Genomic DNA, 10,413 nt, shown 5'->3' with positions numbered 1-10,413 from the left:
ACCTCGTGTGCAGATGCAGGTATTTGTTCACCCGGTAGCGGGTTTTTAGCTGGTCGGAGGCTAAGTTATCGGAGTTTAGTGAGGTGACTGCCAGCGTTCGTAGCACCGCATTTCTTCCTTTTGTTTCTCAGTCCTATTTTATATGTTTCAGGCCTTGCAGTTGTATTTACACTCTAATAGATGCTCGTGACTTGTGACACCCCGATTTGAGCTGTGTTTGGGTTGTATTCTGCGCTTAATAAAGAAAATTTTTATTTAGACTGTGGTTATTTAATAATGCTAAAACTGTTTATTAATATTAACTATTCTGAAAAGGTGAAATGGGTTGGTTGGCTGGCCTTGTCTTCATGAGAGGTGCCATCACAACTGGATCGGGGTTTGGGTCATGACAAGTTAGTATCAGAGCCTAGGTTACATAGTCTCATGAGTCATGAGCAGGTTTAGTAGAGTCTCGCGGATCAGTACGGAGACGTCTGTATTTATCCTCGAGAGGCTGCAAAACCTTTAGGAAAACTTCACATTCTTGAATTCTTATCGTGCGTCCTTGATTCAGCTTGAAAAGTAACTCTTGCAATTCCTTCCATGCGTTCTCATGCGCGAATGAGCGCTCAGTATCAGATGTGCCTTGATGGCTTGTGATTCCCTAATCGAGGGGCGAGATTCGATCTCTGTGAGTTGATGTTGGGCCAGTCTGGAGGACTTGAGGCCAGATCTTTTCCTATGGCTTGAGCACCGAGGTGCTAATTGTGTGAGCAAGTGTTTTTGAACTTATATGTTCGGTAATGTCCCTATTAGTGGGAGTGATGGTTGGATAACTATGTGATGAGTATGTTAGTACTGCGAGATGTATCTATACAACTTGGAAGTGACAAAGAAGGTCTGTTGGAGGACAGAAGAACTATTAGGTGCTTGAATTCCATCTTGATTCAAAATATAGCCTTGAGTTATGGGCGCGCGAAGGATCTTTTCATGTTTTCCAATTGAGAGTGAAGTAAATTTTATGTTGCGGTACGAGTTCACTCAGGAAGACTAAGCGACTGTCTAATGTGTATGACGGTGGAAGGTATACAGAAATGTTAGATTGAGGCAAAGTAGGTGGGTTATCTCCTGCGGAGTATTCTAAAGTGGTGTGATCCTTATGTGTATGTTAGAAGATCTCATGTGTAAGTGAAATGTAAGTGTTGAAATTTGAACTTTGGGTCGCTTAAGAGAGTGGGCTTAGCTATTGCGAGAATGAGTGCGAGATTTGCCGAAGATTTAGAGTACTAGATGATCTGTGTTTCACAAGTTTACAAAGGATTTGAGTTTTATCTCACTATGTTATTGTGGCATCAATAGAGTATAAGTTTTACGAGTTATTGAGTGTATTTTGATCTATAGCTTCGAGCCAAGTGAGGGAGTCTGTTGTGAGTAGTTGATTGTATGGTTAGGTGCTTTGTTGATCCCAGTTTGAGGCATGCGAGTGAATCAGTCCTGGTTTGCGGAAATGGAGACCGGGAATAGCCCGAGTAAAGGAAAATATTGACAAGGTTATATTATGCTTCATAGGGTATGAGAATCACGGAATGTATAGAGTTGTTGTTGGTAAAGGATGATCGGTGCATAGAGCAGGAAGTGGCTTGGCTGTATTGGGATGAGGTTGCATTCTACGGTGTCTGAAGTGCTAATGAGGCACAGGTTGGTCGGTTCTTTTGGTCAGGTAAATCACAATTTGAATAAGAGTGAATGACTCTCAAGAATAGTTCTAATGTGTTCAAGATTCTACAGGGAACAGTTGGGCATCTTAAAGTTGAGTATGTGATCAGAAACTGTGTTTTCATTGAAAGAGGTCAAGACTTGAGGTATTTCTATGTTAATTGTGGGATTTTATGTATCAGTATCAGGAAAGTGAAGGTAACGGATTCAGATTCGCATGAAGTTCTTTAGAATAAAGTATTCTGGAATGTGGTGTTTCTGGGAATATTTGAGAGAGCATTCAGCAGCTTATGGGTTTTAGACGGTGTGGTTTTCTGCTTGGGTCTCGTGTGGTAAGCCTGGGTTGAAGAATTGTGGTACTATAGGGAATATCCAGTTGAAGATGAATCAGAAGGAAGTTTAGATAGATAGAGTAGCTCGATAGTAGATCGGACCGGTATGGTAAGGATATGATTAATTTCGTGTGATTGTTCGAGGTAAGGAGTTCTTGCGGGTATTTTGCAGCGATGCTCTTATGTTTTGATGACTTGCTTAGCTTGGTCGAGTTAGAAGGATTCAGTCCTGGCAGGTCTGAGTTGTGCAAAGGGAATTCGGAGAGTTCTTGATGGTTTTTACCACGGTTTAGAGATGTATATTTTCTATGGGCATGCGGAGCATGGGATGTATAGTGATTTTTCTTCTAGATTGGGACCAATGGAAAGTTCTTGACCAATTGAGTACGTAGATGTTTGTGGCTTGGAAGGAAGATGAAGTTCTCATATTATCCTAGGACGGTATGGTATATGCAGTATGTTGTGAGGATTGAGATTTGCATGTGTAAGGTTACGGTTCAGTGCTAAAAGGAAGTTCATGAAATTCTTAGGCAGCACGGGCAGTTTCAGATGATTAAGAAAGTGGTAGTGCTAATTGGGGTGATTTGATGAGGGTATATGTTTCAGAAAAGACAATGTGATTAAGTTGATGGTACTTCGGTAGTATTGCGGCACTTTCTTGTCAGATCGACTGGTGATATTTGAGTTTTCTTGGTGGCACAGGAAATTTTTTTGAGTATCTATCGTGGAATGATTGGGTATTTGAGGCGTAGCATGTATTCAGACGGCGAAATTGGGATCGGATATGGTGATTCATGAGCCGTGTGGATTTGGAGATGGAAGTTCTCATATTCAGGCAATGTTGTGGTTGTGGATCATGTGTATCGGCACTGTTTAGCGACTATCAAGATTTGGAGGCTCGAGTGGATCTTTCTTTGTTAGTATGTTAGATGTTGGATGAGATGTTGGAGTTCCGACTAGTTGTCTTAGTGTTGGGTTATTCTGGACTATTACGCTATGGGCTATGTCGGAAATTCCACAAGTTGAGTGGCAAGGTGCGGCAGATTATGTTCTAGTAGAGTGGTTTATATTTCAAAGACCCAGCAAACGGCTGGGAAGGATTGCCTTTCTTAATTGAGCCTTTGTGATGGATGTCAGAGCAGAGGATTCTACCACTGATTCAGTTCCGGTGTTAAGGGACTCTCCAAATGTGTTTCTTGTGGCCGGGCATGTCGCCGAGCATGGTTGTTGATTTCGGTATTGATTTGGTGTCGGACATCGTATTGTATGGATCCTGTAGGAGTTATAGTAGTGGAAGGAACAACTTCAGGCTTCCTTGATAAGGAGTTGGTTGGCAGGCCAATGTGGATGCGTGTTCTAGCTGAGTCAGCTTAGTTGGCCCCAAACTATATTGTCGAGGGACAGGTTGATTCGACCGTTATTGAGCTTACTAGTGATCTGGGAGATCTATGAGTTGCCTTTCTGTGTTGTGAGACGTTACGATTTGTTGGTTATGGGCACATATGGTGCGATTCTATTGGGGTTCATAGTGGAAGTTGAGCGGGAAAAGTAATTGGGTGTTGCTCGGTGGATGGCATATCGGTTACGTCCTATCGGGTCTGCGTGGTATATGTTCCTTGTTTCACCATGGGTGTAGTGATTTGCTTTTGTTCCAGGCGTCAAATTGTGCATGGTTGTCAATTTCGAGCATAGTGACTTGGGGTGTTTTATGTGGAGCAGTGTTTGATAGGATCGCGCAGTGCAGCTAAGCTGTGTGGAGATATGACCTTGCGGGTTAGATTCGTGTGTTCTATTCTATGATGTGAGACGGATTCTCAGCCTTGTGTTGTGGTGGTACTGGTGAGCTTGAGGTGCAGCTCTTTCATTTGAGTCATTTTCATGATTTGAGTATGTTCAGACAGTTGCCTATTGATGAGCGTACTGTGCTAGTTGTGGCTTAGGCCTTTATTGATGTGTCATGTGACCAGAGTGGTGTGTTGGATTAGAGGAGCTCATTGGGATCATTCATGAATACAAATAGATTCGATTTCAGCATGTTGTAAGGATAAGATCAAGGTTCGGCTCGGAAATTTGCTATGGTATTTGTCAGGGGAGAAGTAACTTCATGAATGGTTGATCTCAGAAATGGTCGTGGTTTAGTGCGTATTTCATTTATCGTTGGCAGTATATGGAAGTGTTGGAATGAGACTTTAGTTGATAAGAGGTTTTCTACCAATATTCGGTTGTTGTGGGTAGTTGCTGTAAATAGAAGTTATCACTACCAGTGTTTGAGTTATGTGGTATATCATGGGATTGCTCCCGAGGTTGTAGGCATGGGTTATTACAGCTGGTTCGGGTCTATTCAGAGTATAGGTGTGAGGTTTTGATCGTATTGATGGTTTCAGAAGTGGAAATGTGATTCTATGGCTTATGGGCCAGACTGGATTGTGTAATTTCAGTTGCAATGTGTTATGGGACCTATATGAGATAGGGTGATGTGGGATCACCCCCGGGTATATGCATGGTAAAGTAATTTAGCTATTGCTTGGCTTTTAGTACAACAATGGGTACGTTCGAGGACGAACGTGTGTTTAAGTGGGAGAGGATGTAACGACCCAACCGGTCGTTTTGAGCTTTTGCACTTTGATCGCCAGTTCTCAGGCATGACTTGCCCCGCTTGATGTATTATGACTGATGTAAATCGTTGGTTTTGGTTTTCATGGAAATTGGAATGAAATTGAAAGAACAGTTCTTAGTTGTAGCTTAAAAATTTGAAGGTTTGACCAAGATATGACTTATTTGTATATGAGCTCGGATCTGAATTTTTATGATTTGGTTAGCTCCATTGGGTGATTTATGACTTAGGTGTATGATCGGAATTGGTTTTGGAGGTCCAGAGTAGAATTAGGCTTGAATTGGCGAAGTTGAGATTTTGGCGATTTCCGGTTGGTAGGTGAGATTTTGATCCGGGGGTCAGAATGGAATTCTAAAAAATGCAGTAGCTTCGTTGTGTCATTTGGGATGTGTGTGCAAAATTTCATGTCATTTGGACGTGGTTTGGTTGGGCTTTTGATCAAAAGCGTGTTTCGGAAGTTTTTTTTGATAACTTAGGCTTGAATTCGATGTGATTTGCTAGATTTGATATTGTTTGAGGTATTTTGATGATTGGAACAAGTTTGGATAAGGTATTGGGTTATGTTTGTACTTTTGGTTGAGGTCCCGGGGGCCTCGGGGTGATTTCGGGTGGTTATCGGAGAATTTGGAAATTTGTTGCAGCTTCAGATTTGCTCCTTTTGTTATTTCCGCATCTGCGGGTTGTGGACCGCAGATTCGGCACCGCATGTGCAGGTGATCAGTCGCAGAAGCAAAAATCCACCTGCTGGGCAGAGACCACAGAAGCGGTTAGGTGGGCCGCATCTGCGATGTCGCAGATACGGGGATTTGATCGCAGATGCGATTTTTGGCCAGTTGAGTGATTTCCGCAGATGCAGAGAAATGACCGCAAAAGAGGTACCGCAGGAGCGGTGGTGGGGTCGCAGATGCGAAAACCCCTGGACAGAATGTTTTATGTTATTTCATCCGCGATTTTTGGGTCATTTTTCCTCCATAGTTGGTCTTTTTGAGAGCTTTTTGAAGGAAATCGAAGAGGGATTCAAGGAGAAGCATTTGGAGGTAAGATTTTCGAACCTAAAACTCGAATCTATTGTGAAATCCACCTAAAAATTATGGAACTAAGCTAAAAATGGAAGAACTAGGGCTTGGGATTTTGAAACTTTTGAATTGTGATATGAAGGACGATTTGAGGTCGGATTTGAGAACTTTTGATATGTATGAACTCATAGAGGGATAAGGAACCCGTTGATGTAAAAATTTATGAGTTTCGAGAAGTGGGCCCGGGGCTCATGTTTTGCTAATTTTGGGATTTTTGATACTTTTCGATATTTTTCACTTGGGCTTTGCTCCCTTAGCATATTGTGATGTATTCATTCTGATTTTTGGATAGATTCGACGCACGTGGAGGCTAATTTGAAGGGCAAAGGCGTCGCGAGCTAGAGATTTCGCCGGTTCGAGGTGAGTAATGATTGTAAATGATACTCTGAGGGTTTGAAACCCCGGATTGCACATCGTAGTGCTATATTGAGGTGAGGCACATGCTTGACGACGAGCGTGGGGTCGTGTACTATTGAGGATTGTGACTTGGTCCGTCTCGATTGATGATTTTACTGCGTATTTAACTAGAAACTAATTGTTATCATCATTATCTGGGCTGAATGCCAATTTGGGCCTAGTTCTAGCTATTTGAACCCTTCTGGGATTTGTTGTTGATATTTCCTCACTATTTTAATTTTATAGTTGAACTCAGTCATGTTATTATCCACTGTTTTCAAAACTCAGCCAAGTTTATTTTGCTTTAACACTTGAAATGATATTTTGAACAACATTTTGGGCTGAGCATCATGTTTTACTATTGCCCGAGTGGCTTATGTGATTTTTTTACTGAGTAAGGCCGAGGGCCGGTATTGTGAGGATACTTTTGGATCAGGTTGCACGCCGCAGTAATGAGATACTGATTTGATTATGAGATCGAGGGCCTGAGATATGTACGCCGCAATAGTGTTATACTGACATTGATATAAGGTCGAGGGCCTATATTTGATGCCACAAGATGTCTTGATATTGCTCTTGGGCTGTAAGGGGACCCTCCCGGAGTCTGCACACCCCCAGTGAGCGCCGTCGACAAGATATATGGATCGGGTTGCACGCTGCAGCGATATATGGACCGGGCTGCATGCCGCAGTGATATATGAATCGGGTTGCACACCGCAGCAGTGCTGGTACTGTTCTATGTGTTTATTATTTCATTTGTCTGCCTGTTATCTGTTATTTGTGCTACTTCATGTGATATCTACCTGATTGCCTGGAATTATCCGTTAATTGAGTGTTATGCCCAAGGGGCGGACTTCTATGCTTATTTGCACTATTTGTTTGCATTCATTTGCGCAATTGTTGAAAAATTCATCTTCAGAAGAGGTTTAAACTGAGCTAAGATGTTTTTCAAAAGATTTCACAGCTTTACGGCTTTTCTCAAAGGGTTTTACACTACTCTATACAGCATGATGGTTTGTTTTACATGATTCCTTACTACTCAGTTATTATTTACCTTTATTACTCACTGAGTTAGAGTACTCACTTTACTCCCTGCACCTCGTATGAAGATGCAGGTATTTGTTCACTCGGTAGCGGGTTTTGAGCTGGTAGGTGGCTAAGTTATCGGAGTTTAGTGAGGTGACTACCAGCGTTCCTAGCACTGTATTTCTTCCTTTTTTTTATCAGTCCTATTTTATATGTTTCAGGCCTTGCAGTTGTATTTATACTCTAATAGATGCTCGTGACTTGTGACACCCCAGTTTGGGCTATGTTTGGGTTGTATTCCGCACTTAATAAAGAAATCTTCTATTTATACTGTGGTTATTTAATTATGCTAAAACTGTTTATTAATATTAACTATTCTAAAAAGGCGAAATGGGTTAGTTGGCTGGCCTTGTCTTCACGAGAGGCGCCATCACGACCGGATCGGGGGTTGGGTCGTGAGAACTGGGTTTCCCTAAACCCAAACGGACATCACCACATTCTGTGCATTTATTTTGAGAACTAAATGCTTCGTGCTAATTGTTGATATTAAATAGTCGGGTTTGGTGGGGGTAAGAGCCTAACCTTATTTTCCTTGCATAAATATGAGGCACGAAGTCCCCAGATTCAGCATGGTCATTAACATCCACCCGAGGTTGCTGAGCTGGTGGAAAGATTTGCACTCTAATGACCAAACTCTCGTCAAAAAATATCTGGGAAACCTACCATCCCTCTTGTAGATCCAACATAACAACATGATCATAAAGCTGCTACATTGTTTTGGGATTGCGAAAGGGTCGTGTTTCGCTTTGGGGACATTAAAATGACACCTTTGCTAAAGGAAATAGAAGGACTGGCCGGTCTAGTGTGGGAAACTCCTAGTTTGCTAATGCATGAGAATCGCAAAGGCAGGGGTTTCCTCAAGATGATGGGTTTGAAGAAGAATACAGAATTGACATTCCTGAAGGAATCATATATCCCTTTTGACTACTTGTATGAAAGGTATGGTCACAGGAAATCCTACCATACCTACCCTGACGAGTTTACCATCACATCCTTGGGACACATCCATCGAAGGGTTTTCGCCTTCATGTTTTGTTTCCTGGGGTTGATCGTGTTTCCGATGAAGAAAGAGAGAATCCATACCAGGCTGGCTATGGTAACTAAGACCCTAATGGAGGGGATTGGTGGACAGCCATTCAGCATCATGCCCATGATCATTGCAGACATATACCAAGCCTTGGGGAAGTGTCAACGAGGAGCGAAACACTTCGAAGGCTACACTTTATTACTTCAACTCTGGCTCATGGAACATCTCCAAAAGGGCGAATACCGAAAAGAGATTCAGCGAAGGGACTGGGATAATCACATCGCTTTCCATCATCTAAAGCAAATGAATTACATCCCTGATATGTTCGCTCAGCTTGAGAATGCTAAAGGATGGGTTGAGCTATTTGATAATCTGACTGAAGAACGGGTTCAATTGATGTTCGAGTGGTTTCCGACCGAGGAGTTCATCGCCCAATCTAGAGATGCACCTTTACTGATATTGATTGGTCTGAAAGGAACAGACCCTTACGTCCCTCTCCGAGTTATGAGGCAAGCTGGTAGGAAGCAAATTATACCCAAGGTCGACAAGATGAGTCATTTCCGAGCTGACTTCCAAAATAATGATAGTCCCTACAAGTGCCAAGCTCAGCATATGTGGCGCACAGCAAGATCATAATGGGGAAAGATACCATCGAGCCAGAAAGGTATCATGTTGGATGTGCTCCTTTCTACTCAGGTTGGTTAGAAGTCAATCATGATGGTATGCGCCAGCCAGGGTTTGCTTGAGGTCACAGGATTATAGATGAAAAGGCCGAGGCGCAGGTCAAGTACAACCAACTACGCAAAAGGATTTGTGAGCACGAAAGCGAACACCGCGATACAAGAGTCCAACTAGAAGCTGATTGAGGAATGAAAAGACATGGCTGTCAATGCCAACAAACGGCTAGGATACTTGGAGAGAGGCATAGTAGAACTGGAGAGAAAATTTCCCAAGAGGGTCGAAGATTGTCAAAATACTGAAGGGACCGAAGGCGAACATCTGGCCAGAACATACCTGTTGCTGGGACTTCGCATGTTGGGGAAGCTGTTCGACGGAGCCAAGGATGCCGAATCTAGGGAAGGTCCTTCTGGGACCAAGTAGATAGGAGTTTACCTTTTCCTTTTATAAATGTAATAAGGCCAATGGCCATTAGTGACCTTTATTTCTTGTTTATTTAGTGTCCTTTTGGGATTCATCTATTTCTATCAACAAAATGAAGCATTTAGCATTCTAAGTTCTCCAAATCAATTTGTCGCTAGGCCTACCTCAGGCACAAAGAGGTTCCCCAAATTAGGACCCATTTTACATTCCCGCACTATGTGTTTAAATGTTGCAATACTTTTTTTAAATCCTCACTGACTTGATTACCTTTTGTTTTTATTTTGTTTTCTTTTATTATTCCCTTCCCCAAAGGTTAGTTCGTGCACTCTGGCATCATCATCTTATTTCACAAGATCCAAGGGCCCTCCACCCACTCCTCCTCTCAGTCCTATTTAAGGCAAGAATAAAGGCAAGATGGAAGATTTAAACAACATCGGGAAGGAGAACATAGCTGAACGGGTAGAGGCCACTGATGGTCATGGTATTCGGGTTCCTAATGAGAACATGTCCCAATTGGAACAGAACTGCTAAAATTTCAAGAAGAGCTCGATCAAGTTCGGAATCTAGCAAGCCTATCATTTTCCTTCAGCACCCCAGATATCAACTTCCCCAACACTCAAAACACTATACCTCCTCAAAATATCCCGAAACAGCAGAATCGTTTCCCACCTCACCATCATGCAGCTCCACCAAAGAACCAATGCAACACCTGCCATACCTCAAACAACACTCCACTACTCATCCCAAAACCTTAGAACTCCACAAATGACCATTTCCACACCAATACACCAGGCCACCATAACAATCCCATATATGTGGAGACCATGCCACACACCACCCAACCTATCCCATGCACACCTGAGTCTGACGAAAAGGACTTACTTATCAAGAACTTGGCCGAGGTGCTTAAGAAACTGACCAGCTGGATCCAAGGCATTGAGGGAAGCAAAGGAATTGAGGGGTTAAACTATGATGACCTCTGCATACATCCTGATGTCGAACTGCCGGAGGGGTACAAACCTCCTAAGTTCGAGATGTTTGATGGTACGAGTGATCCAAGGGTCCATTTGAGGACATACTGCGACA

The sequence above is a fragment of the Nicotiana tabacum genome, chromosome 8 (assembly GCF_000715075.1).
Source record: "Nicotiana tabacum cultivar K326 chromosome 8, ASM71507v2, whole genome shotgun sequence".
NCBI lineage: Eukaryota > Viridiplantae > Streptophyta > Magnoliopsida > Solanales > Solanaceae > Nicotiana > Nicotiana tabacum.
The sequence above is the reverse complement of the archived record's forward strand: the minus strand, read 5'-3'. Positions refer to the sequence as shown.